Source organism: Eptatretus burgeri, chromosome 12 (assembly GCF_056783735.1).
Source record: "Eptatretus burgeri isolate ZD-2024b chromosome 12, Ebu_testis_v1, whole genome shotgun sequence".
Lineage (NCBI taxonomy): Eukaryota > Metazoa > Chordata > Myxini > Myxiniformes > Myxinidae > Eptatretus > Eptatretus burgeri.
Genome location: NC_140972.1, coordinates 41,338,662 through 41,366,316, shown reverse-complemented (window position 1 = coordinate 41,366,316; position 27,655 = coordinate 41,338,662). Strand labels below are relative to the sequence as shown.

The 27,655-nt window shown below is 42.0% G+C and overlaps 2 long non-coding RNA genes across 4 annotated transcripts in view; one reads left to right on the top strand and one right to left on the bottom strand.

Moving 5' to 3' along the window:
* The window catches only part of LOC147015489 (uncharacterized), a 35,941-nt gene extending 18,190 nt beyond the window's left edge, over positions 1 to 17,751 (top strand). For all 3 annotated transcript variants that reach the window (XR_015050352.1, XR_015050350.1, XR_015050351.1), the window contains exons 3-6: positions 1,574 to 1,665; positions 1,847 to 1,951; positions 15,798 to 15,869; positions 16,691 to 17,751. This is a non-coding gene — a long non-coding RNA (uncharacterized LOC147015489). The remainder of the gene's footprint in view (positions 1 to 1,573; positions 1,666 to 1,846; positions 1,952 to 15,797; positions 15,870 to 16,690) is intronic.
* Positions 672 to 25,484, bottom strand: LOC147015488 (uncharacterized). The gene is made up of 3 exons (XR_015050353.1): positions 25,176 to 25,484; positions 4,992 to 5,083; positions 672 to 1,642 (listed from the first exon to the last, which is right to left on the bottom strand). It is a non-coding gene; the product is annotated as an uncharacterized LOC147015488 (long non-coding RNA).
* Between the last annotated feature and the right edge of the window lie 2,171 nt (positions 25,485 to 27,655).

Here is a 27,655-nt window from a genome sequence, read left to right as displayed (position 1 = left end):
GGTTAGCACGAACCTTGCATAAGTCTTCTTGGGTTGCTTTATGCAGCTACTTTGGCTAGAGGAGCATGCGAGGGGTCAATCATACACACATATATATATATATATATATATATATATATATATATATATTATATAATTTGAAGTTTTTGTTTGTTTGTTTGTCTGCATGCGCTAATCTCCTGAATGGTGAAAGATAGGAGGAAACCTCTGAAACAAAAAAATGTCGGGACAGGCCCCGGGAAGGTTATAGGTTAGGTGGCAAGGCCCTCGGCTGGGGGGGAGGGGGTGTCTCCCCCTCGCCTCACCAGCCCCATTAGGCTGTGACTGCTGATGGCCCAATAGGGATCTGATACTGGGTTCACGTCAGACCTATGTACAGAAGATTAAATTCATTCAAAAATAACCCGGGAAACGCCGGGTGCATTCACCCAGTATATATATATATATATATATATATATATATATATATATATATATATATATATATATATATATATATATATATATATATATATATATATATATATATATACATACATACATACATTATGGAGGCTGTCAATTCCATTTTCTTTAAATTAACCTATTATCGTCAAAAGCTCCCAATGCCTTCTTATTTGCCTCCACTGTATATAATTGATGTTTATAACTTCTTATTGTATTCATTTTTCTATACTCTTCTTTCTTAAAGGCAAAACAGTTGTAATAATATTTCAAGTATATTTTTCCTTTGACTACATTTTTCTTTTCCCACTTAAGTTTACATCACTTTTTTCAATATTATTATGTCAATATATTTATAAGCATAAGCCTTTGCTCTCAAACTCACTATTTCACTCATTATCTCTCCACCATATTCATCTTTAAACTACCCAATAACCTTTTTATTCTTTGTAGAGAATAGTTTGTTGTCTGATTTATAATTGATTGTGTCATAAATATCCAGATCCTGAGACATCCTTATAAATATCTTCCATATTGATTTTCAAAATAATACTATTTGTATCCATATAAAGTAGATTAACTCCACCACCGTATTTCTTCTTTAAGTTGTAGTAGTAGTCATACATTAACAACTTTGATAAGTCCAGAATTGTTGTTCCGAGAAAAATAGGTTTATTCATTTCAATACTCTCTTTAATCACATGAATAGCACAAAATTTCTCTGAAAACACTTCTACTATTTGAAAACTTTGTTTATTAATTAATTTGGAAGCTCGTTTCCAAGATGTTACAAGTTTTGTTTTGTTTATTCCTAACATTTTCCATCGTCTTTCCAAATACAGCATTATTCAAGAATTTATTGAAAAAATGCTTCTCAAAATAATTTGTTCCAAGTGTTCTCTTTTCTGTGTTAACCCTTGGAGGCATTCCCAACAATGAAGGAAGTCATGAGCCTTCTGTGTGGAGTTCTTGTGATATTCAGTCATCTCCTGTGAAGTGAAGAGTTGTTTGGCATCTTTGTGGTTTGTAAAGGGACTTGTAACAAGCCTCCCGAGTTTCTGCTCACTTCTTACGATGCTGCTAGGTGCAAATGCCACACAGAATTTACAAAATCCATCCTGTTGCGCAGCACGGCAAGCTAGCCATGGACATTGCAGCAACCATTTGTGGTGACAAGTGCGTTTCCGTTTCTTACCATCTGCAGTCAGGCACAGGAAACTTGTAAGTTCACCGACGTATTCAGCAGTCTTTTATTACAACCATTAGTTCGCTGTCACTTCACTGACGATCACAAAATATACCATCATCATTTTTTTTCACACATTGAACGTGTTATGGAAGAGGTGAGGATATTTGTACTTGGTCCTGCACTTGATGTATGTTTTTTTTTTTCTGGTGACAGAATTCGAGGCCATTTTGATGATGATGCCGGCACTGAAGAAAAAAAAAGTCTTATTTTATTCTTCTTCATATTTAATGCAGAAGCGAACAATCTTTTTCTAAGATGGTAAGCATCACTAAGTGCGATGATAATTCCTTTCAGTGTGCTGGTTGAAAATGATGTTTGAATCAAGTGATGAGAACCAACCTGAACAAAAGAAATCTCGCTCATATTTAAAACACTGATGTGCTCTAAATGAAGTCTGTTTGATCATTAATCCCTCCATCGGCACCCCAATTGTTGGTGAAGAAGGATGGTTTTCATTGGTCACATTGTGTCAGCTCCTCCTTCATATGCAGCACACAGCTGACCAGTACTGCAGGTAGCATCATTGGCTGAGGGCGCAACTGTGCTACAAATGCAATGCCCCTATTACCAGTACACTGGTTCTCATTTCTCCAACCTCAGAAGAATGACAGGCTGAGTCAACCTCACCTGGTGTTAATTTAATGGTTGACAACGGCTCAAACTCAGGACCCAAAAATCCCAAGCCATCCACCCTAACCACTAAGCCAACACCTGGCTTTATTGTGTCAGCTCATCTAATCACTAAGCCAATAACTGGCTTTATTGTGTTGGCTCATCCACATATATAGTTTTCATTAGTTGCATTTTATCAGCTGTGCTTTGCATATCCATGTCAGGGCTTCATTGGTAGAAGTGAAGCAGAAAGGAAGCAATGGTTGCTTCCATTCAGCATGTATGAATTTGTAGCTGCAAATGTAGAAAAAAAATTGGAATGGCAAAAATTGGAATTGGCAAAAAAATGGCCAAAGGGAGGGGCCCCCGTTATCCCCGCCCCCCCTTGCACCAATGATTGAAAGCATGCTTCCTTTCTCACTGCAACAAAGTCACATAGCTCATATTGTGGGTGAGAAGAGAAAGTATTTAAATTAATATCATTCTTCCCTTTCTCTTCAATCTTATTCTTCCCTATAGTTCTTCAAGATAGCTGTTCACCATAATCTCAGATCATTCCCTATCTAAAACCATGATTTTTTCTACTCCCATTAACTCTCCCCCAACCCCACCTCATTTCCAAAACTCCAGTTTCTCCTTCCTGAGAATTTGGTTCTGTATCCATCTTGTCCACCCAAAGCAAACTCCCCTACCTCTCACATCCCTTGTTTGTCCAAGTCTCCATTTATTTTGTCCCTCAATACCGCTGTTGGCATTCTTCTTTCCTCTACTTCTACTTTTCCTTTTGTTTGATTACGTCCGGATCCGTTGTATGTTATTTCTCCTGCACGAGCCTCGACTTTGTTGACAAAAAAATTACTAATATATTTTATAGAAAAGGAGTAAAATGCTATATTTCATGAAGGAGATGGATATAAGTTTTTGATCATTTATTTTACTGATTTTTATCTTGCCAAAACGAAGTTTTTGCAAGATATGTTAGTCAGCTTGTATGTTTTTTTTTTTTTTGTCTGTAATCACGTATCGATCACTCTGCAGAGCACAGTTATCATTGGAAATTTTTGTAACTTCGCATATCAGAGGCCTATAGAGGTCCCTTTCAGCGCATAAAATTTTCAGGGTCAAGGTCACTTTGTCGCAAATCGGGGGAGTCGACGAAACCCTTATTTTTTGAGTAATTTTGATCGGATCGTCTTCAAACTTCATGGGAATATAGTTCATGGTCTGGCGCTCAGCTGATTAATTTTTGGTGGCGATCGGCCTTGACCTTCATGGTTAGCGCCGGAGGTTGAAAGTTTTTGACCCCCAAGGTCAAATTTTGAAATGTTAGATCCCATATCGAGTAATAACTTGTATGAAAGCGCTTGATAAGTGCTTTCCAGATCTGTCAAAAGTTTGACGCTATGACGTCATTTGATGATGTCATGACGAAAAAACGGATTTTTCATGAAAATTTTATTTCCTCAGTTCTCATCAAAATCTCTTGATATTTCATGTACAACGGTCCTGGAGAGATACCATTAACCGTACGAAAATATTAAGGTCAAGGTCAAAGGTCAAGGTCACAAAAAGGTCAAGCATCAAGGTCGACAAAACCCTTATTTTTTGAGTAACTTTAATCGAATAAATAAGTCACTCATGTTCACATTTTGGCAAGATACTGGTCACCCTGGGGGTGACATTGGTTTTTTTGGGGGTTTTTTTTTTGCTGATCATTTTTTTTATCAAGCAGCTTATTCCTTTCTGATCTTAAAATTTACCTCCAATTTAGAAGGTGGGGTTAAGAGTAGGCTTTTCAAATTTGCAGGTGACACCAAGGACATACCTAAAGTATTTGGCACCTGAGACGGACCCCCCTACCCGTGAGTTGATTAATTTTAACAATTAAATACACAGAAAACAAATATCATGTTTGCAAATAAAATTTCAAGCAGATTACAGTACTGTACCTGAAGTAAGGAAATTGGAAATAAGAAAAATGCAGGATATTAAAAATTCAGCAAACAGGTAAACCTGCTTGGCATTGATCCTTACTATAACTCATGGACCGGTGTTTGTGTGTTTGTTTGTCGGGCTACTCCTCCTATAGTTCTGGGTCAATTTCATCCAGACTTGCTACAGAGGGTCAGCAAGACCCCAATTAATGTATCGGGGTGTTTTTATATTTGCTAGTGATCTTGGCGTTGAGGGGTGGTGGGGGGACGCAAATTCTCTATGTAAATGTGTATCATGTAGCGCTGCTGCAGGTAGGGGAGAGTATTACAAGTCCCCACCATTTACAGTGCAGTATTCCTGTCCCCACGTTTTCCAGTGCTATGAGGTGTTTTGAATGCAAAGCAATAGGTATGTTTTTGCTTCATGTATATAACCTGGGTTCTTTATTTTCCCCATATGGAGCTGTCATTTGCCAATACACTGCCCAAAATAAAGGTATGTGTCAGAAGTGTAAAGTTCTGATGTAGAAGATATGTAAAGAGGCAATGTTGGAAGACAACGATAATTTATTTAGCCACACAACACATCATGGCATCGTGCTCCCTCAACTGCATACCAATAATGCCCCGCTTCACGGAACTCCCGCTTCATATCGAAAAGCAAACGCAAACCAATGTAATACCATTACATCGGCCTTTCCCACAAGAACAAAAGTAACAAGAAAAAGAGCAATCAGATTGCAGACCCTCACCAGGACTTCTTTTGAGTGATGTATTTTTATAAGCCATTTGTGCTCTAAATGAAGTCACTTCATTCTCCTGCTCCTCTCCTCTCCTCTCCGCTCTTTCTCCATGTCACACAGAAGGATCGAGGAGTTGTAATCGATATTGGGGGGGGGGGGTGGGAGAAAAGTGAACAGACCACACAGTTTCAGGCAGCTTAAGGGTAAAGCTAATGGGGTTTGATGTCGTATTCATTATGGAATATATTATAAATCAAAAGAGGTAGTGTTACCTCTGCACGGAATTTATTGAGGCCTCATGTAGAATATTGTGTGCAGTTTTAGTTACCAGTTCTGAGAAAGGTGGAAAAAAAAAAAAAAAAGAAATCGAGGAAAAACTTAATTTCAATTGAATTTTATGTTTTCAACGCTGTTGACCACAAATCAGAACATAAATCTGAACAGGAACCTGAAGTTCAGCAGTTCTTTCAGACACTGCTATTCATGGATTTGCTATTCATGTTCCCTGCATATTCATGGGTCATAGAGTGTGACCTGCTTCTACATTCGCACTATGTGTATTTGCGCTTTTTTATTATTTATATTTAATCTTTTTTTTTAAAAACTCTTCAAGACTGGTCTTCTATATCCACCTCGGAAATTAGAAATCAGCCAACATCACAGCATAACATTAAAAAAAGTGCAAAAACGGATCCGTTTAACTCCAGACCGATTAGCCTACTTCTAATCATCAGCAAGTTCATGGAATCCATCACCGAGTTTAACATAAAATCATTCCTTTTCTCCAACAACCTCATCTCAGATGATCAACTCGGATTCAAACCAGGTCACTCACTCTACCTTGAAAATGCTGCTTCTACTCTCCCAATAATGTTGGAGGTCTTCAATATCAGACATGAGATCAGGGCCTTCTCTCTGAACATATCTCGAGCTTTTCATAGTCTGGCACCCTGCCTTGCTCTCCAAAATGCCTGCCTATGGAATTCAAGGCCAACTTCACTCGTGGACGACTGACTTCCTCCAACCTCAGAGCCAATGTGTGGCTCTCAACAGAACCCTTTCATCTCCTGTTGCTGTCAAGGCTGGAGTACCCCAAGGCAGTATTCTCGGCCCCATATTATTCCTAATCTTCATCAATGATCTCACTTACTTTCTGAAAAATCCTTTTTATCTCTTTGCTGATGACTCCACTCTCTGCAATGACATCTCTTATCCTTCTGACAGACAGGCAGCAGCCTCTCCCCTCTCTTCAGATCTTAACAAAATCACAAACTGGTGAGACACAATTTTGCTTATGTATCCATATTGTCCTCCTTTTGCGTTCTCCCTTACCCCTCATCATTACCTCCATCCCTTGTTTGTCCATCTCAGTCTACTTTCTCCCTCCGCCCTACTGTTGGTTTTTTCCCTTTCTCCCACTGTTCCCTTTTGTTATGGTGTGTCGTGATTTGTTCTGTGTCATCACTTTCTACGAACCTAGACCAGGTTAAATAAATAAATAAACCACTGCCTAAACATTGGCCGAATTTTCCAGGAGCATATCCCCTGCGAATAGCAGGTTCCAACAGTACTTTGGCTCTAAATTTGGCAAAATGTATGAAATGTCATTGTGAGTGCGCATGTGCACAGAGGAGTGAAGTAATTGTCATAGTCTGTCTGCCTGTCTGGCAGTCAAACAAAATTGAAAATCATTCCAAACAAGAAACCTACTGTTTTTAAGGACGTTATAAAGGAAGCAAACAACAGGTACAAAGAACTAATGTGAGAAAAACTAACAGTGTTACATAGGGTGATGTAAAAGATGGTGCATCAACGGCTGTAAACTTCCAAAATAAGTTGTTTTTTTTGTACAGCCTTTAAAACGTTTATTTTATTTCAATTGAATTGTATTGTTACAGTTTTCGGAGACCCTGAGAAGACACATTCAACACATAAGGGTTCCCTCGTGTAGTTATATCTGTCGTAATATTGTTTCGCTAAATTAACCCTCCCACTCGTATCAGTGTTAGGGACAGATGTGTTGTGAATGCAGTTAGAACTATCCCCATTGTTCAATTCCTTATTCTCCAACTCTGTACTCAAACCTTATTCTCAACTCCATTGTCATACCTCATTGTCAAACACTTATTCTCAAACGTCATTCTCAAGCACTTCCAAACACTTCACAGATTCAAACCATGCACAACATTCACTTGACAACCCACACCATGACCAATTTAAATTCATTCTGCACTGCTTCACTCGAAGATGACACTACTTTGGCGCAGGAAATACAGACACGGCTGAGCGCTCACGTGAATGTCGGACACATTGTACATCCCTTTCCACTTGCCCTGTCTTCCCCATGCCACCGGGCTACCAGCAGCACTGCCAACCATGTTCTTGGAGCCAATCGGGATATCTGGATCACAGCGCACCGGCCAATTGGAGTGGCTGTATCGCGGAAGGTTGACGTGAGAGGCCACAGGAGCCAGGATGATAAGACGTTTGGCAGAGCAGTTTGCAGCTCAGTTCTGGGGAGTTCAGATTTGGAGCAGTTCCAGAGTTCCAAGAGTTCAGAAGTGGTTCTCCGAGTTACGAGTGTCAGTTCAACTGAAAATGCCAAACAGAATGGATGCGGAGCTGCAGGCTGCCAGGCGTAGTTACCACCTCCTCACTGACAATACCTCTCATCCTGACTTCCTTAAAAACAACAACAAACTCTCGAACATCAACAGAATCAACAGTGATTCTTCTCAGAGCTAACTTCTCTCCCTAAATGTCTTACACACACATCTTACATTCTTGCACCTTCCATCGCACGCACCTCATTGACTCGATCAGGTTTTGGGGAGTGTCAACAGAGTCAAGAACAGACCTTTTCAACATTCGCACTACACCAATGGCACACACCGCACATCTGACCTGCACCTCTCACTCACCCGCACCATACACTTTGTTTGCTACCACATGAGTCCTCCACCCCACGTATGATTGAGACCAGGGTCGACACCATACTGCACCTACTTCGGTCCTCTGTCTATGAACCTTTATTCTCTCTTTCTCCCGGAATGCTTGAGATGCCTGTGTGTGTAGAAAGTTGTGATAAGATGACTGACTAAGACAGCTAATGTGCTGAGGGATAAGATCTTTCTTGTGTGACAATGCCTGCTTGTAAATGTGTGCCTTTACTAAACCTCCATAAACCATTTTTCAAACTACTCGATCGTCTCTTTCTATTGGTTAAATCATGGTGTGCACTATTAACAGGGAGTTCTGCCCTGCCATTTTGTTATGGTTTGCGATTAGCCAGCGCTCCACTGACAGTATCGCTCGGCTGTTCTTGATTGATAGCAGTGGAGCACTGCGAAGCACAGTCCTTATCTGGGGTGATTCATTTGCTGCGAAGGTAAGGGGCAGGATTGGGACACTGGACCCTATCTATATTAAGTATCTCAGATGGCGGTTGTGGGTGCTTAGCAACCCATCATGCGGCGGAGTCATCCACAGCTCGTCGACATGTGTCGTGATTTTCATGTTTGTGAGAGGATGTTTTCAAAAAGTGAACATCCTGTTTGGTGTTTGTTTATTCCGAACTCCCCCCCCCTCCCAAACCATCTTCGTCCCCCTCCCCCAGTACCCTCGTGATGTGATTGTTACCCTACCAGCCCCTTTATTTGAATTAAAGTAAATGGACTGATAGATTGAACTAGTGTGGTGTTGATAAAGTGTAGGCATTGTTGGCCAAATGGTCTCACCCTCAATATCTTCCATGGTTTCTAAGAGAGAGAGTGGAACGTGCGAACACAGGCGTTTCAAATTTATAAATTCTATTTTAATATTCCGACTAAGTTTGATCCACTTCGGTTCCATTTCTAGTCGCTGTTATAAATATTACCGTTATTAAAATGTCTTGCAGTCTGTATGAAACAAGTTCATTTTGGCTGTGTAATAGTCTGGCATGATGGTGCAAAAGTAGTGCATAAATAACTATCAGCTGACCAGTCTGGGTGGTGGGTAGTATTCCCAACCCGATTACTGTTTAAGTGTATCTGCTGTAGGACGAGTGCTCCGCAGGCAGGGTGATGCATTGCAAACTGTGTCGTCTCTTGGATGGACTCGATGCTAGGATTCCCATCTACTGGCATTACCTGGTGGACTTGAAATATCTTTCAGTGTTGTTTTTATAATATAGGTGAGTTATCATTGACACCCTGAACAAATTATAAACTCCTTCCACCTTCAGTTGAATGTCAGGCCTGGTCATCCGGTCCGTGAGAGCCTTAAACAAAAAAAGTTCCCCTGCCAACCCCACAAGAACGTCGCAATAATTGTGGCCATTAAAGTAGTGATCACACACACACACACACACACACACACACACACACACACACACACACACACACACACACACACACACACACACACACACACACACACACACACACACACCTTTGAGCTTTAGTTCAGTTTAGTGAACATTTTTCATTTGAAAATGCCCACGAAACAGCTAGAGAGCCTATCTGGGTATATGTTCCAGATGCTCAATATGTCATCAGGATCGAGGTGTTGTTGTTGTCGTCATCGTCGTCGTCGTCATGCCTCGGACAATTCTCCTTTACAAGCTTGTGGCAGGGAGTCAGCCAATCGATCTCCCAGGAGCGACCCAGAGATCCCCCACATTCAGGATGGTGTACCCCCACCTTCATGAAGACAGGGCCAAGAGAGAGAGACAGAGACAGACAGACACGGCCCATGGGAACCGATCGGCACTGACCATGACCATGCTGCCCTGACTGGGCAGCAGAGAAGAATGGGGAAGATTTTGCCCCTGACTTGATACCGATAAAGAGGCATCCCCAATAGATGCCCGAGGAGGTATTGGTGGGGAGAAGGGAGGGAGGCTGGTGGTCGTGGGTGCCATCTCATTTCAGGTTCTCCAGCTGTGGTTATAGATATACCTTGTTAAGATGTTCATCATTTTGGTTTTTGAAGACCCTAAAGATTTCCCTGAACCACACGTTCTCTTGTTTTCCCCATCCCACACCACACCCACGAATATCTCTCACAAATATAGATGGCCTGATGGAAGCCCTTTGAAAAGCCAGGATTGCTATTCTAGGCCAGTATCTGGTTGGCGAGAGCACTCAAACATAGGCATTCTAGCTATGAGGATGAAGCGAATATGGCAGTGAGCCTAAATTAGTTGAACTTTATCTCAAATCCTGTTAAACATGCCTACAATGACCAGCACAAATATTTCAAAAATAAGGACGAGGGTCCAGTGGTCATGAAAATACAGATCAGTCCCTTATTTGTTCTAAAATCACAGTCTGACACAGCACAAGAGGTGAGCAGTGGTTTACAGTTGGGTTCACCAGAAATAATTAATGGTCTTCCAAGTTATGACAAATATTATAAAGTGAGTGGAAGTCTTCCTGTGTGTTTGATAGAAATATCCTTCAAATGGTAATAAAAAGTTCAAGTGCTCTTGCCCATACTTGACATTTCTCAATGGACATTTGGTGCCATAATGAGGAAGAACATCGCGAAGCATGGTTCGGCGACGCCACCTGGAGGGAATGCAAGGGATGACTCTTTCTGCAGCGATTTTTCGGATGTGATGTTCCTGATTGAAACTATGTGAAGTAGGTCACGTACTTATTTCCACCCGCATGTGTTTGTAATATCCTTAGAATTATCCTGTGGAACCCTCCAGAATTATCCTTTAGAACCCATTAGAATTACCCTTGAGAACCCTTTAGGATTACCCTTTAGAATTACTCTTCATAACCCTTTCGAACCCTTTAGAATCCTTTAGAATCCGTTAGAATTAACATTTAGAATTACCCTACAGAATTGCCCTTTAAAACCTTTCAGAACCCTTTAAAATTATCCTTTAGAATTACCCTTCAGAACCATTTAGAATTAACCTTGAGAACCCTTTAGACTTAGTCCTTAGAACCCTTTATAATCACCCTATAGAATTATTATTTAGACCCCTTCAGAACTCTTTTAAATTACTTTTTGGATTTACCCTTTAGAATAGAGGGTAATTATCACTAGGATTGTGAAACAGTGTTCTGCCCTCATAAAATAGTTGTGAGTTTGACAAGTCTTTCTCATCCTTCTTTAACAGCCACAATTACTCTCACATTATTGTGAGGTTGGCCCAGAGGAAGCTTTCCCAAGCCTTTCACAAACCAGCTGGCCAGGCCTGACGTTCGACTAAGGTTGGGGCAGGAATTTGGAATTTGTTGAGGGTGCCGGCGATAGCTCGTCTACTCTTCTCAAAGGATTCCATTTGATCTTTGACGTCCACCAACAACTGTCAGCAGATGGGATTGTTGCTTAACGTCCATCCGAGGGATGGCGCACACATTGAAGAATCACCCTGCCTGTGAAAAATCGGAATGACAGTTTATGGCTGAGTCAGGATTTAAACCCAGGCTCGACAGCTTCGAGGCATGTGTATGTATTCCTGGGCCATTCTGCCAGACCAAATTTGACAAGACTAAATCCTGAAAGTTGGCAGAGATGTCAGGCTGTTTGCTTGTGCCAGCTAAGTACAAAGCGATTTTACTTCCCCCAAGGGAGGAGGAAGATGGGACTGGAGAGAAGACGAGGCAGTGGCAGAAAGGTGTTGTCATGTTGTTGCTTGTGGATCGGCAAGTGTCTGGACATGAAGAGGAGATCGCCGTGGTAGAGGGTGTGTGAAGGGCACTATGGTGGACTGGTCAGTCGCTCTTCGTAGCCTTACCTTCAAAAGACCGAACAAAGGTGGACTGGGAAGGATAGTGACTGTGCTACAACATTAACTGATCATGCTGCGACATCAACTTGGCAAGGAAGGGGATGGGGGGAGGGGGCTTAGGACATTGTCAGGGCCTACAACAACCACTGTGGTGACTGGTACCTTGCTACAGGGTGTAGACACCCTGAGCATGTATCTGGCAGAGTTTGAGGCAGTCTATCACCAGATCTGGTGGACGATGCAATGAGGCGATGATGTTTTAGAGGTTGGTTTCAGGTACTACTGAAGAGGTGTTAATTCATTATATTGAAGTTAAATGTAAATAATTTGGGCTTGCTATTGTTTGTCTTTTTTTCAGACTTGGATTTAGTTGAAGTTTTGTGTCTTTGATAACTCATGTTTAACTATTTCTAGCTCACCTGGAACATATTTCTGGGGAGCTTATGGGATGGTATGTCATCCGTCCGTCCGTCCATCCATCTGTCAGTCCGTCCTTCAACAAATACTTGCAGCTTCTTCTCTGAAACTACATTTATGATTTAGATGAAACTTTGCCACAACATTCATCACTGTGTATGTACCAAAGTTTATTCATGGCATTAATAAAATTGGACCTGAAGGTGGTCTATGGGGATACATCCCAAAATAGATATTTGCTTTCTTCTCAGAAACTGCACATGCAATTCTGATGAAACTTCACCACAACCTTTATCACCCACGATGTACCAAAGTTTGTTCATACCATTTAAAAAAAATCCACTGTTCACACCATTATAAAAATTGGGGTCCAAGGAGGCCAAGATGGGTGGTTTCCCCCCAAAAGAGGTATTTGCTTTCTTCTCAGAAACTACACACAGAATTCCAATGAAACTTCATGTTAACCTTCAACACCCGTGATGTACTAAAGTTTGTTCATTGCATTAGAATAATCTGGGTCTAAGGGGGGGGTGTAAGGGGGGTTCCCCTTGAAAATATGTATTTGCTTTCTTCTCTGAAACTACACACAATTTTGATGAAACTTGACCACAACCTTCATCCCCCATGATGTACCAAAGATTGTTCATGGCATTAAAACAAAAATATCCACGGGTACTTACCTTCTTCTCCGTTACATATTTTGCGGGTCATCCATGCCTTCCAGTGGTTCCCTCGTTATCTTATACTACCGCTACCAGGTGAGTGCCCAGGGGTATTGCCCTTCGTTTTTAAAATGGTGGTGGTCAAGTTGATGACGGTGGTGGTCGTTTCATCAGAATTGTGTATGTAATTTCTGAGAAGAAAGCAAATACATCTTTTGGGGGGCAACCCCTCCCCCCCATAGACTCTCTTAGACCCCAATTTATTTAATGGTGTGAACATTCTTTGATACATCATGGGTGATGATGGTTGTGGTCAAGCTTCATCGAAATCGTGTGTGGAGTTTCGGAGAAGAAACCAAATGGACTCTCTCACCTACCTATTCTGAACAACACCTGTGCAATTGAGGTAGAACTACGTGTGGACGTAGACCTATTTTTGTTGGAAAAGGTTTGACTTCCACACCAAGAAGTGCTCCATGACCCAGATCTTCGTCGACTTTGTGACGTCATCATGAATGGCTAGCATGAGTGCATGATGGGCACATCAGAGCCCCTTATAGGGTTCTGGAGCTGACATGGCAAACTGCCAGTTGAAAACGGTATAATTCTCAACAAATTGTGAGTTGTTATCCCCAAACGTTTACAACACAAAAATATTCAAAAGCTCCACTCAGAGAACTTTGGTCATGAGAAAACCAAACGTCTCACTCAAGACATCATATACCAGCCTAACATCAAGAGGGATAGTGATTGCCTTGTCAGTAGTTGCCGAACATGCAGTAGTACCAAAAGTCACAGGTTTCGGAGCCATTGCTCCAGCATAAGGTTCCGTTAAGGCCTTGGAATACGCTCGCTGATGGTCTATAGTCCTATACCAAGCTGATGGTGCGAGGTGGTTAATTCTGTGTGATTACTCTTCCAAGTTTACTGGTGTATGACAACTTCCTATCCCTTACCAGAGCAGTATTGTTATTCAATGTCTTCAGGGTAATTTCTCTGAGTATGGCATACATGAATGCGTCACGAGTGATAAAGGTGAACATTTTGATAGTGCTGAGTGTCGAGCCTTTGCAAAAACATGGAATTTTGATGGAGTGACGTCAAGTCCCCTATATGCCTAGACCAACAGTCTTTTTGAGTGTAATGTAGAAACTATCAGAGACCCTGAAGTAGTGTAAACATGGAGGTACTGACCTAAGACTTGCCGTACTCACATGGCATCCGGCGCGAATCAGTCCCGTACTGGATAGTCCAGCATGGTTGCTCATGGGCACTTGTGCAGAAAGTTCAAATCTATTGTAACTACCCATATTGTGAACACCCTGGACCCTGATAATGCTGTCCATAATGAGCTTGTAAATCGTCAATGATATCAGACGTTTTACCATGATCAGCATGCCCATGCATGTGAATATCCACCTCTGCATCCAGGCCAGTTTGTGCTTTTTCAGAATCAGAGATCTGATATTTGGGAACCAGCTACTATTGTGTCACATTGTGAGGAACTGAGATAACACATTATGTGATCACGTAATGACTGTTCATAATCTCCGGAATTGAGTTCACATTCGGGAAATCATTCCTCCCACAAAAGCTAATACCCCCTTGAGTGACGACACCAGTGGTTATACTTTGTCATGATCTTCTGCTGATGCTTCTGCTGCTGTACTTGCTCCAATTAGCCGACCACTCACTGCCATTTCTAGTGGCGTTGCTCCTCCCACTCAGTGTGCACCATGGAATGTCGTACCTAACACTCAATGCACTCCACACAATGTGTCTAGTCCAACCAAGGGGACCAAGTCCACATTGTGTCTACTCTACTTCCTGCTCTGGCAGAATGATTACCCCCCCCCCGACCCATACTCATTTCGGGCAAATAAGTTTTCTTCCATGTATCTAGAGGACCAAGCCTCATAGGCTGATATCCTACTCTTTTTCCTCTGTTTATTACCTCTACCACCGAAGGTGAAGGAGGTTATGTTTTCACCCCTTTCTGTCTGTCTGTGTTTGTTTGTCTGTTTGTGTACAGGATATCTCAAAAAGTTGGAGACGGATTCGGATGAAATTTGTGGACAGGTTCAGTGTGTGACAAGGAAGAATTGATTCGATTTTGGTGAAGATCCGAATCCGGATGTGGATCTGATAATTTTTATGTGATTCTTCATCATTGAGAGATAGGGGGCTCAACTGACATATAGCACGATATCTCAAAAAGTTGTGGACGCATTCGGATGAAACTTGGTGGACAGGTTGGGTGTGTGACAAGGAAGAAATGATTCGATTTTGATGAAGATCCGGATCTGGTTCTGACTCAAATTTTTAAAGTGATTCTTCACCATTGAGAGATAAGGATAAAATGATATATAGCACGATTTCTCAAAAGGTTGTGGACGAATTCAGACAACACTTGGTGAACAGGTTGGGTGTGAGACGAGGAAGAATTGATTAGATTTTGGTGAAGATCTGAATCCGGATCTGGATACGATAATTATTTAATTTTAAAAGTGATTCTTCACCATTGAGAGATAGGGCCAAAGACGATATAGTACTCGTATAACATAATATTTCAACGATACAGTATAGCATGATATTTCAAAAATGTATTGGGCCTGATATGTTCTCATGGATCAGGCAATATGTGATGGCGGTATGTGCTCTAACGAGTTCCCTTCTAGTCTCTCTTGCAATTTTTCTGTGTTAAAACAGAAGTAGTGGAACATATCCAGTTCAAGTGAACATGGTAATGCCATTGTTATGGACTCTGTGGCTGTAATAAACATGTTGGATCGTTTGTAATCTTTGTCGTCTTTCAACCCAAACATCGAAACTTGACACGCGTTTCCATGAGTTTTCTGTAACTGGGATATTGAAGTTTTTGCAGATGTGTCAGTGGATTACACTACTTACTTCGTTGTGCCTTTGTGTTTACAGTTGTTCTGACGTGAGTTTTTTTTACATCCCGATCGGAGGTGACTCGTGCTTTCTGTTTCTACATTGCAGAACCGACACTTGCCCGAATGACTCAGTCCTGCCATCTTATTAAAGCCGCTGGTATCGTGTCCTTGGTTTTGGGTATTTATGATTTGTTCTCCATCCCTAGTAGAGCTGATCTCTTCTTTGTCACTCCAATGAGCAATTTTTGTCTATCTCCAATCTTTCCAACTCTATTTTTTTTTATCTACTTGGTCTTTTGTTGTTCACATAGTTTTTGATATGTATTTGATAACATTTCATTTTATTCTTTTTTTCAAAGGCGTAGTTTGACTTCTCTATTTTGGGGAGGAGGGGGCGGGTAAGGGGGAAGGGGCCTTCATATTAATAATGGGTAGTTTGGTCTGATTTCCAAATTTACAGCTTTTTAGTATAGTATACACAGTGTTAGCATACTTGAAATCACAAATACAGTTTATGTTCATTATTTAATCACCTTTACTTTTTGTTTTTTGTTTTTCTGATGATTTGACATGTTTACCAGGTACCACCGTTAGCATAACAATAAATTGTTGAATAAACAAAATCGTGCACTTTATGAATCATGTCTCCCAGTTGTTACACATACATGGAGGGAGGAGATTGGGACCATACTCTGTGCAGAGCATTGGTGCTGCCTAAGCAGTATCCTTGGCTATTGGACACAATCCTGGATGGGTCGCCACTCCGACATAGCATACCAGCATTCTGGCATTCATTTTGCCAACCTCAGAAGGATGACAGGCCAAGTTAATCCCACCTGGCATTAATTCAACAGCTGAGCAGGATTTTAACTCAGGACCATAGGATCCAAAGCCCACCACCCTAATCATTTAGCCAACACCAGGCATACATACATGAACATTGTCTTTATATAAATGCTGTTCTTCCTTTAACTCATGCTTTCTGTTTCTACCTTGCAGGATGGCAGGATGACCTAGAGGTACACTCACTCACCTCTAAGCTGTTTAGACTGGGTTTAAATCTTGGCCCAGCTACAAACTGTCCTGACCGCAGCACCATCATAATATTGGACAACTATCGGCACATTCTGCAATCATTTTCTCCAAAGCTCTCTTTATGGCAGTATAAATGCCTTCTGCATTTTAGACAGTTGAACAGTTTGACAAACAACAGGAACTGTTCTCTGATCTTGAGGTTTTCTGTGTATCTAATACAAGCTGAAAGTTTCTCTATCTGAAATTATCTGGCCTCATCTGCCATTACAGCAAATTCACGGTCTGTACAATTTCTTTACAAACTAAATCTGCACAGATCTGTAGCACTGTTTTAAAATTAAGGTTAGGGCTATGCATGTGTATACTTTATATCAGATGATGAAGTGTTGTGAGTTAAGGAAGAAAAGAAGAATAATGCCGGGATATGTTAGGAATAGAAGGGAGAAAGGGAAGCTTCGGGGAGAATGAGGTGAAGTGAGCAAGGAGAAGGATGCTGAGAGAAGTTGTACAAGAGTCGAGGGAGAAGTAGGGGAGCTAAATTATTTTTCCAATTTGCATATTAAATCCTGCATATGATTTAGGTGGCTTCGAAGCAAGTCTTCATGTGTGGAGCAAATATGAGTACCAGTAAAAAAACTTTGGCTTGGAAAAAAAATCTCCCCGTTTAGATGTAAAGAAGAACAATCGTGACATCTAGATCCTGTCTGTCATCGTTTTATTACCCTGCTGAAAATTAGTATTATACTGTATGCCTAAAAAAAAAGTTCAGCCATAATATTAATTAATCATTCCTGATTGTACCAAATCACAGCAGTCTCTTGGTGTAGAAGTGACTTAATGGTTCAGTGAGATTTTATAAAAATCACTGTATATTTTATCGTTATGCATTTGCTTCCTTTGCTGAATCAAAGTGGGGTTCATATTATTTGTCTCATTTATACTCAATTGCAGAAACTAAAGTTGCCACTGTACAAATCCTTTAAAAAGGAGTCATGAGCATCAGTACCATCAATGAATACTCTTATTAAATCTCCCATCCCCATTTGCTTAATTTATTTTCCAACAATGAATGGGGTGGGGAAGAAGAACACATGGCCGCAAGAGGCGATACAGACCGAAACATATCAATACTAAACAATACTATAAACGATACAATCATAACCCATGTGACCAGGATCCTCCACGGCCAAATTAAGTAATGTCTTATTTCATTCACTCGGGATGACGGGACAGACAGAGAGAGTGGATGAGACAGAGAGGAGATAAACTTGTCCCATGTGGCAATGGCCTGTCACATGGTGGAGGCCTTATTCAGCAATCTCTATGGCTTTTCCTCATGCCACGTTCCCCACATTGTGTGTGAGAGAGAAAGAGAGAAAGAGAGAAAGAGAGAAAGAGAGAAAGAGAGAAAGAGAGAAAGAGAGAAAGAGAGAAAGAGAGAAAGAGAGAAAGAGAGAAAGAGAGAAAGAGAGAAAGAGAGAGAGAGAGAGAGAGAGAGAGAGAGAGAGAGAGAGAGAGAGAGAGAGAGAGAGAGAGAGAGAGAGAGAGAGAGAGAGAGAGAGAGAGAGAGAGAGAGAGAGAGAGAGAGAGAGAGAGACACACACACAGACACTCTGTTTCACTTTTTATATACTTGGCCTGCCTCGTTGATCAACCTTGTGGATGGTCCCGCCAGACATGCCATCATCCTGCGTGACCTTGCCCTTCTTGTTGCCATGGAAAGCAAAGACTTCAAAATCAGTGTGATCTCCATGATGAAGCTGAGTGTTTAGGCCTGTTACTTTCACATCGCGAAGATGTTGGTGGCCTCTCTGTATTCTACAACCTCCTTTTTGGTCTTGCATCGTCTGCCATCTTTTTGCTCTGTTCCTACCAAATGAGTACCAGCTTGCTGGGATGATTGAGCCGTTTGAGTATCCTGTGTTGGAGTGATGACCCATCCAGGATTGCATCCAATAGCCTCGGAGACTGCTTTGGCAGCACTGACACTGCAGAGTATGATCCCAATATATGGATCAATTAATACTGGTCAAGATGTCATTAGCATAACAGTGTAGTGTACATGCTGGATCTACATGACATTAAGGTGGAGGTTAATTTTTTTAGATCATTGTTTATGTTGATGTAAATTGCTGTCCTGGCCATTGGGGGGCAATGTTCGGTGGAAGTTGTTCAATAGTTGTTTATACAATGGAACAGCTGCTGAATGAAGCTCAGAATCTTGTCTGTCTTTCCATTCAGAGTGTTTTCAAGTTATTATGTGGAGAATAAGAATCTCTGACATCTTTAGGACAAATAAAAACCAGCCCCACAATATTTTTGCAAAGAAAGAAACAAGCAGGCAAGACTCTACACACCAATATATACATATATATATATATTTTTTTTTTTGTGACATATAAGTATAAAGCATACCTTCAGTCTTCTAAAGGCAAATAATTATGCATTCATCTGTCAGTTTGGAGCAAGCCTATAAAAGTTCTTGCATTTTGGAGCAGGCCGATTAACAGGCTGAGCAGTTCGGAGCAAGCCATTAAAGGTAAAGCAGCTTCGGGTAGGTCGATACAAGGCTGAGTGGTTTGTATCAGACCCAAGACCAAGCCTAGCAGTCTGGAACTGGCCTATTTAAGGACTAGCAGTTTGGAGCAGGCCGCTGCAGGGATTATCAGTTTTGAGTAAGCCTGTCCAAGCCCTTGAAATTTTGAGCAGGCTTATGTCAGGCTTGCAATGAGTTTATGAATCAGGAATGGTGTACAGCGAGTTACCATGCATCTACTTTGAATCAGACAAGGCATTAGGATAGGCCTTTGGCATCACAGGGCTTGCAGGTTTATAATGACTCTGAGGATATCAAATAAAGATGAAACAAGTTCGTCATTTGGCTTGGGATACCAATTGTATCACAGTATTTGTGCTGATGAATTGTGGAATTAGTCTTTCACCGTAATAAATGCATCTGGGGGTGTGTCTCTGAGGTTGCTTATTTTTGTCCAAAATGCTAGTCCTTCGAGGCCTTATCTAAACCGGCATGAGAACAGTTGTAGTTGTATTCCTCGATGCAATCTGTAGCCAATATTTGGTGAGTGCCCGTCATTGATGACAGACGTGACTGGCATTGCACAAGTAATTATCAAACTTGTTAACACCTTCATACTCTCAAATTAGAATCAATCCTCATGCATTAATCTAGTCATCAATGTATCATGGAGTACGATCGTACTCCGTACGTGGGGTTGGCACGGGGGAAAAAATGGCCTCCCATTGAATGTGTACAAAATGATACGCTAAAAAAAACTACTATAGTGTGAAGTCAGAAGCATCTTTTATTCTCGAACGTTTTCACAACTAACAAGAATGAAAAAATACGCCAAAATACATTGCTGAAGTACCAGATCGATAGATCACAAAATCGTCGATTTGTTAATTCTCCAAATGTTGATAAATGTCACCGTGCCGAGCATAATTATGGCTGAAGCAATTATAACAAGGAAAAAAAAAGCAGTAAAAATAATGTAAAAACATAGAATGAAATCTCAAAAAATAAATCAAGCAAGCAAGGTAGGAATGACACCGCATTAACATTCCCCAATATGACACGACAATCCTATTATGGGTTACCATCATGACATCTTTTGACATTTTGCTTTTGTTGTGGCATTGTGATGGATGAAGAAGAGGATTGAAGAAGAATAACAACGAAGAATGACACCACAATCCCCTTCTGGTTAAGCATCACGATATCTTTTGATATTTTACTTTTGTTGTGGGATTAATTAGCTTCATTAACTCCACAAAAAACATGACACACACACACACACACACACACACACACACACACACACACACACACACACACACACACACACACACACACACACACACACACACACACACACACACACACACACACACACACACCTCATCCATTTATAGTAGAGTCTTAAAGGGTCTACAGGATCTTGGAGTCTTGTGGGTTTATTGGGTCTTCTGGGTCATTGAGCTCCTCAGGGTCTTTTTGGTCTTTTGGGTTCTCGTGGTCTTTTGGTCTTCAGGGTATTTTGGATCCTCAAGGAGTTTTGGGTCATCTGGGTATTTTGGGTCTTTTAGGGTCCTCTGGATCTTTTAGGTCCTCTTTATCATAAGGGTCTTCAGGGTCATTTGGTTACTCAGGGACTTTTGCGTCTTCTGGGTATTTAAGGGCCTTGGGGTCTTTATGGATCTTAAGGTTTTTGTGGGTCTCAAAGGGTCTTCAGAGGTCGAAGGGATCTCAACAATCTAAAGGGTCAAAATGTACATTCCAATAGTGCGTAATTAATGAATAATAATATTAATAACAATAGCATTCCTTTTGTGCCAGAAAGGCACATATGGCTGCTGAGGCAGTTTCATTGGAAAGGAGTACAGTCCTGGATGGGTTGTCACTCCAACGCAGGTTACTCCGAATGGTTATTACCCCGGTACGCTGGTACTCATTTCACCGACCTCAGAAGGATGACAGGCTAAGTCAATCCCACCCGGTGTTAATTCAACAGTTGGCAGTGTCAGGTCAGAAATGGGAGCATGCACCAGAGCAGCACATCACTGCGTCCACTTTCCGCCGGTACTCCTGGGCCCCCGTCTGTCCATCCCCCAGGCAGATATCTGGCCCATACCCAATTTCCTTGAGAAGCTGATCAACCTGCTGAAACCATGAGGAATGTCATCCCATTGGCCTCCTCCACTCACGAGACTCCCTCGCTGAGAGAATCTGGTGAGCAGGATCAGAGTCAGGAAAAGGCGCCACATATCCACACAGCCACAGCTGACGCTCACGGATGATGCAGGTAGCAAATCTCATTTGAGTTTCACTTAGCAAGCGCTCATTGGACACAAAATCTGACTAGCGATAGCTAAGGATTCTCTGAAGAGACCTGGTACCAAACGAATTATGTCTCCGTCTCAGATCCCTCGTCAAAGTTAAAGTCTCACATCCATCTGTTGACCTCTGGCTGACAGCCAGCAGAGACATGGATATCACTGCCAAGGGAAATGAATCTCTCCACAACCTCAACATCCTCACCATAAACAGACACAGACAGGAAAGCAGCATCCAAGATGTCATTGAAAGCCTGGATCTTAGTTTTAACCCAGGAAATCTGAAATCCCAGAGGCTCCGACTCCTCATTCAGCACCTCTAGGGCCCCCAAAAGGATATCTCGAGTCTCCGCAAAGATGACTGCATCATCTGCGAAATTAAGGTCAGAGATCTTGACATTCACAAACGATGCACCGCAGCTTGATCTCTCCGACATCCTCCCCAGAATCCAGTCCATACAAGTGCTGAAAAGTGTGGGGGCCAATACACACCCCTAACGAACTCCAGTAACAACTGCAAAATAAGTCAGAGATGCTACCACCACATCTCACAGCACTCTCAGTACCAAGTACAGTTCAGAGATAAGATCGATTAGTTTTGGTGGCACCCCACGAAGACCAAGAATCCTCCAGAGGACATCCCGATTCACTGAATCAATCGCTTTACAGAGATCAACATAGGCTGCAAGCAGCCCCTGCCGAAACACTCGTTTGCGTTCGGTGAGGACCCAAAGAACAAGGATACGGTCAATCATTGACCTCTTTGGTGTAAAGCATGCACTGGATGCTGGTGCTCAAGCAGATGGTGGTGAACCATTTCAATAATTACCCGAGCAAAGACCTTTCCTGGCACTGATAGCATCAACACCCCTAGGTAGTTGTTGCAGTCTTGGCAATCACCCTTCCCTTTCCAGAGAGGGACAGCAAGGCCCCTCGTCCAGTCAGTTTGGATGATGCCTGTGTTCCAGGCAGAGCACAGAACTGCATGCAAAGACATGAGTGCAGCATTTCTTCCAGCCTTGAGAAATTCAGCATGGATGCCACAGATCCCTGAAGCTTTACCCCATTTCAACCAGTTCACCGCAGCCTGTGTTTCCACAAACGAAGGTGGACCACAGTTGATTGGACGGTTAGCAACAGTGATTGTAACACCCCTGACCTCCAACTCGACCGCTGGTAGATTAGCCTGGGACAACCGCTCAAAGTAACTGGCCCAGTGGACTTCACTTCGGACTCCTCTGTCAAGAGCCTCCCACCCTTTGCTCTAATTGCAGTACACTGAGGGATGGGATTGGACGAACGCAATGTGCGAATTCCCCTGTAAGAAGGACGAGAATCACTTGACCACATGTGATGCTCTACCCCCTCATAGAGGCCTCCTTCTCCACCCTTAGCGCATGTACCGTTTTATGCCTCAGCTCCCTGAACAGCTCAGCTCTGCCATTCAGCCTGGCCCTGTGACTGGTCAATGGTATCCAGTGTCCCTTGAGAGGCAAAATTCTTCTTCACCCTCCGGTGAGTTCCAAGATATCTACCGGAAACATCAAGGACGGTGGTCTTGAAGGCACTGCACAACTCTTCAGGATCCCCCAAAGCACACAGACCCCCCAAATCTCCACTCAGCCTGTTCGCAAACTCCTCAGCTACCCTCTCATCCTTGAGCTTGCCAACATCCAGCCTTGGCTGGGATGGAACCATTCTCCTGGATTCTCCTGGATGGTACCATTCTCCTGGTGCAACTTAAGCATTGCTACAACAAGCTCGTGGTAATTGTTTAGGAAATGAGCACTCCGGTAGACCCTGCAGTTCTGGATCATCCTCCAGTGACCGTCAAAGAGCACGTGGTAAATTTCCTTTGCCACACCGCCAGCGTTGGAATACCAAGTCCAGCTATTAGCTTGTGGGCGCTGAAACCATGAACCAGCCACCCGAAATCCATGACTTCTTGCAAAGTCAAGGAACTTCATGCTATTCAGGTTCGGGTTCCAGAATCATGGTGACCAACACACGTCTCATAGCCATCCCTATCAGTTCCAGTCAATGCATTGAAATCCCCCAAGACTAGAAGTGTATCTCGCTTGGGACACTGATCAACCACAGACTCGAGCGTGGCGTAGAAAGCGTTCTTCATGGTGAGATCACTCGCTTCAGTCGGAGCATATAAAGAGACCAGGGAAATGACACCCAAGGAGTGATGAATCCTTAATCTAATAATACACTCGTTGACCGGTGTTACCTCAATTATCATTGGAGTCAGGTAATTGGACACAGCTACAGCAACTCCTTGGGCATGGTGACCATCAGAGTGACCAGACAAGCTGTAGGTGTAACCACCTGCCATGATCTTGCCGCAATCCGGTCTCCGAATCTCAGAGAGTGCTGCATTACCGATGTCAAAACGCTTGAGCTCAGATGATAACAAGGACAGGTGATCATCCTCTCTTAGTGAAAGGACATTCCAGTCACCCACCCGAAGGGACCTCCTCAGGTTAACCCAAGCTGACCGCCATCTGGTGGACGACACCTCAGCACCCACCCAACAAACTCTCCCGCAATCTTACCCGGGAATGTTACCCCATGGTTTCCCTCTTATCATCTAAGATTAGGGGTCCCAAAGGCTTTGCCCCAATCCCATCATCTGGTGAGCTGCCCTACGAAGGGAAGCTGCACAGGAGGTACTCCCACGGAGTGGGTTTTCTGATTTTTTTTTCTGCTTCTGGAATGTTTCGCAGAATGAAGGGTTTTACAGTGGCTGGAGTGCAAATCCTGCCACCAACCTCCTAATAAGAAGTTACCCAACTTCAGGAGAATGTCTACAGACACAGTTGGGAACTAGATATAGATGGCTGTTGGCTCACAAGGAGCTCCACCACCCTTTGACAAGTTTTGTTTTTAATCTTGCTGGGTGTCCATATCCAAACACCCTCCTCACCAAAAATCTGGTGGGGGAGACGGGTTAGTCTGCGCCAACCCGACCATGGAACAAATTGTACAGGTTTACATGATGCCTGTCACAAGTCACAGATCTGATCTGGCCTGACCTGACAATTGACCTATGCACTAAGCGAGTGACGTCACAGCGGAAGGTAAGGCTCCGCCATATTGAGTGGCAAAAAATCATGGCCACAAGTTAATTTCAAGTGAAGCTCTTGTCTAAATGCTGTTTGTAGAAAATCTTCGTTCGTCAGTTGGCTTACAGATACATTGTATTTTTTCCATGATAAACATCCGGTATAATGCCACACTGCTGTGGATATTTCCAAATGCGAGTTTTTTTTTTATGTATTATACATATCGATGTGACTTTCTGTAGTGAAAATGTTACACTGATTTTTTTTTTCAAATTTTTAAAATGATATTTAAAAAACTATTTAATTTAATCTGCGATGTAATAGCAATAAGACGAGTTTCGAGGAAACAACTCAGAACTGTGCGCGTTAGACAGCTGTTAGAAAGGCGATCTAGCCTAGATCTCATTCTGTCAATAAAACAAGGGATATAATGCATTTTAATGATACAAATCAGACAATATTTTGTAACCACAGGCTATTTAATACCAACTACTGAAATAACGAATCAGAAATTAGTTGCATACCCGAGACAAAATGAAGGCCTCACAACCAGGCATGTTCGCCAGGCCGCCATTTTTCTCTTCTCACAACCGATATCCAAAGATTTCGTCGGTCTACTTCGGCGGGAAAACGGTAAAACTACACTCCAGAGCCTTTAGTATATCACTGAGTACATCCCGGGGCACAACAACTCTAACCCATTTGCAGAAAAAAAAAAATCGCTTGCTTGGAAATAACGGTGTCGTTGAAGTGGAGACTATCGGTTGTTATGGACGCGATAATACTTTCTTGCCACTGAATATGGCGGAGCTGCCACAGTCACGTGACCGGTGACGTCATCTGAATAAGGCCTATGGCCTAACATCTTAAGCCAGCCACCTTAACCGATAAGCCAACACCAGGTAAGAGTAATTAATGAATAGACGTACGTAATTAAAACACAAAAAGTGTGTTTCAATCGATTTTATGTTTTTAATTAAAAAGTTAAAACACAAACAAAAAAGACACACACATACACCTCATCCATTTATAGTGGATCAAATATTTAATTTTTCACAGAATTTGTTATTTTGCTGTGGATTAAATCCATCTATGTTATTAAATTCAGATTATGGTGCATTCTACGCCTCCCACCCTCAATCCTGGCTTTTGATTCAGTCCACTATGTGGATTACCACATATTATGCAAAACGATGTGATTATCACCTTTTATAAATAATAAAATGCTTAATGTTTAAATACTGCATTTTGTTATTTTAGTGTGGATTAAATCCATCTGTTATTAATTTTTTTTCCTACTTATTTCAGTTAATTAGGGGGATGGTTTGGGTAATGTATCGCTTTTGCAATGGTAGTGTCCATCTCCCCCCGCCCCCCCCCCCGCCCAAGATCCTGGTCTGGTTTGGTTGAGACCACATTTACCTTTGATCTCTTTTCTAAATAAAACGATAAATATTTTATATCTATCTATAATTCCATCAATCTCTGTGTCTATCTGTCTATCTGTCTGTCTGTCTGTCTGCGACTGCCGTTTCTCAACAACCACCGGTCCGATCTCATTGAAACTTGCCAGGAATATTGCCGGGGACCCGCGGTTGTGCCTTTTCGAGGTTTGGTATGAATCGGATAAGCGGTTCCCAAGTTATGGCCATTTATCTGTCGACCAATGACAAGACACGGTGCTATGACGTCACGAATGACGTCACAATTGATGTTTATTTATTTATTTATTTATTTATTTTGCACGATCGACGGTCCGATCTGATTGAAACTTACCAGGAATATTGCCGGGGCCCCGCGGATGTGCTTTTTAAGGTTTGATATTAATCAGACCATTTCCCAAGTTACGGCCATTTATCTGTCGACCAATGACAAGACATGGTGCTATGACATCACGAATGATGTCACAATTAATGTTTATTTTTTTTTTTTTTCACGATTGATGGTCCGATCTGATTGAAACTTGCCAGGAATATTGCTGGGGACCCGTAGATGTGCCTTTTCGAGGTGAGAGAGAGAGAGAGAGAGAGAGAGAGAGAGAGAGAGAGAGAGAGAGAGAGAGAGAGAGAGAGAGAGAGAGAGAGAGAGAGAGAGAGAGAGAGAGAGAGAGAGAGAGAGAGAGAGAGAGAGAGAGAGAGAGAGAGAGGCTGCACATACTGGCACTCACCTACGGGCACTCCCCTTCGGGCCCGCACTAGTTTTTTTAAATTTTGGGTTGCGTGCACTAGCGCAGACACAAATTGATGTTCTCGTGTTGCAATCCCCATCATAGCTTCAGCAGTTACTGAGGTAGGTTGGACTAAAGTTTTACATTGTTTTGAGGTGGGAGAAGCATAAGAAGAAGAAGAAAAATGACAAATTGGTGATTTTGCGATCACCCGATGTGGTACTTTAGCGATGTTTTCTGGCATCTTTTTCAGTCTTGGTAGTTTAGAAAATGCTCGAGAATAAAAGTTATGGCTTTTAAATGCTTATGACTTCACTCTATAGAAGTTTATAAGCCTATCATTGTGTACCCATTCGAATGGGCGGAAATTTTTTTCCCCTTATCATCCCTCTGTGTGGAGTGCTACTCTTGGGTATTGGACCCATATCACAACAAACAAACAAAACATTCATCAGATTTAAAAACTAATGCACCACCAAAGCACAACGAAGCAATGACGTCATGCTGGCGTGACAATGCATGGCCTGGTTTTACACTCTCATATAATATGGAGATGGTACAGCGTTTCATTCCAGATTATAATCACCAACCGGAGAGTCAGACCTGCAGCATTTAACATTTTCTGAAGGAACTTAGTATTAAGCAATAGTGGATTGAACAATTAAGGTGATTTATTGCTTTTATTCTCCATCTTCCATCTCTTCCTGTGCTGTAGTCCTGCATTAACTTATTAAAAATGGCGTTTACCCACTTTTTTTTCAGCACCGCAGCATTTACTCATTTTTTTTTTCTTTTTTCCAAAGGATCGTTAATCAACTTCAAAATCATAGGCAATAA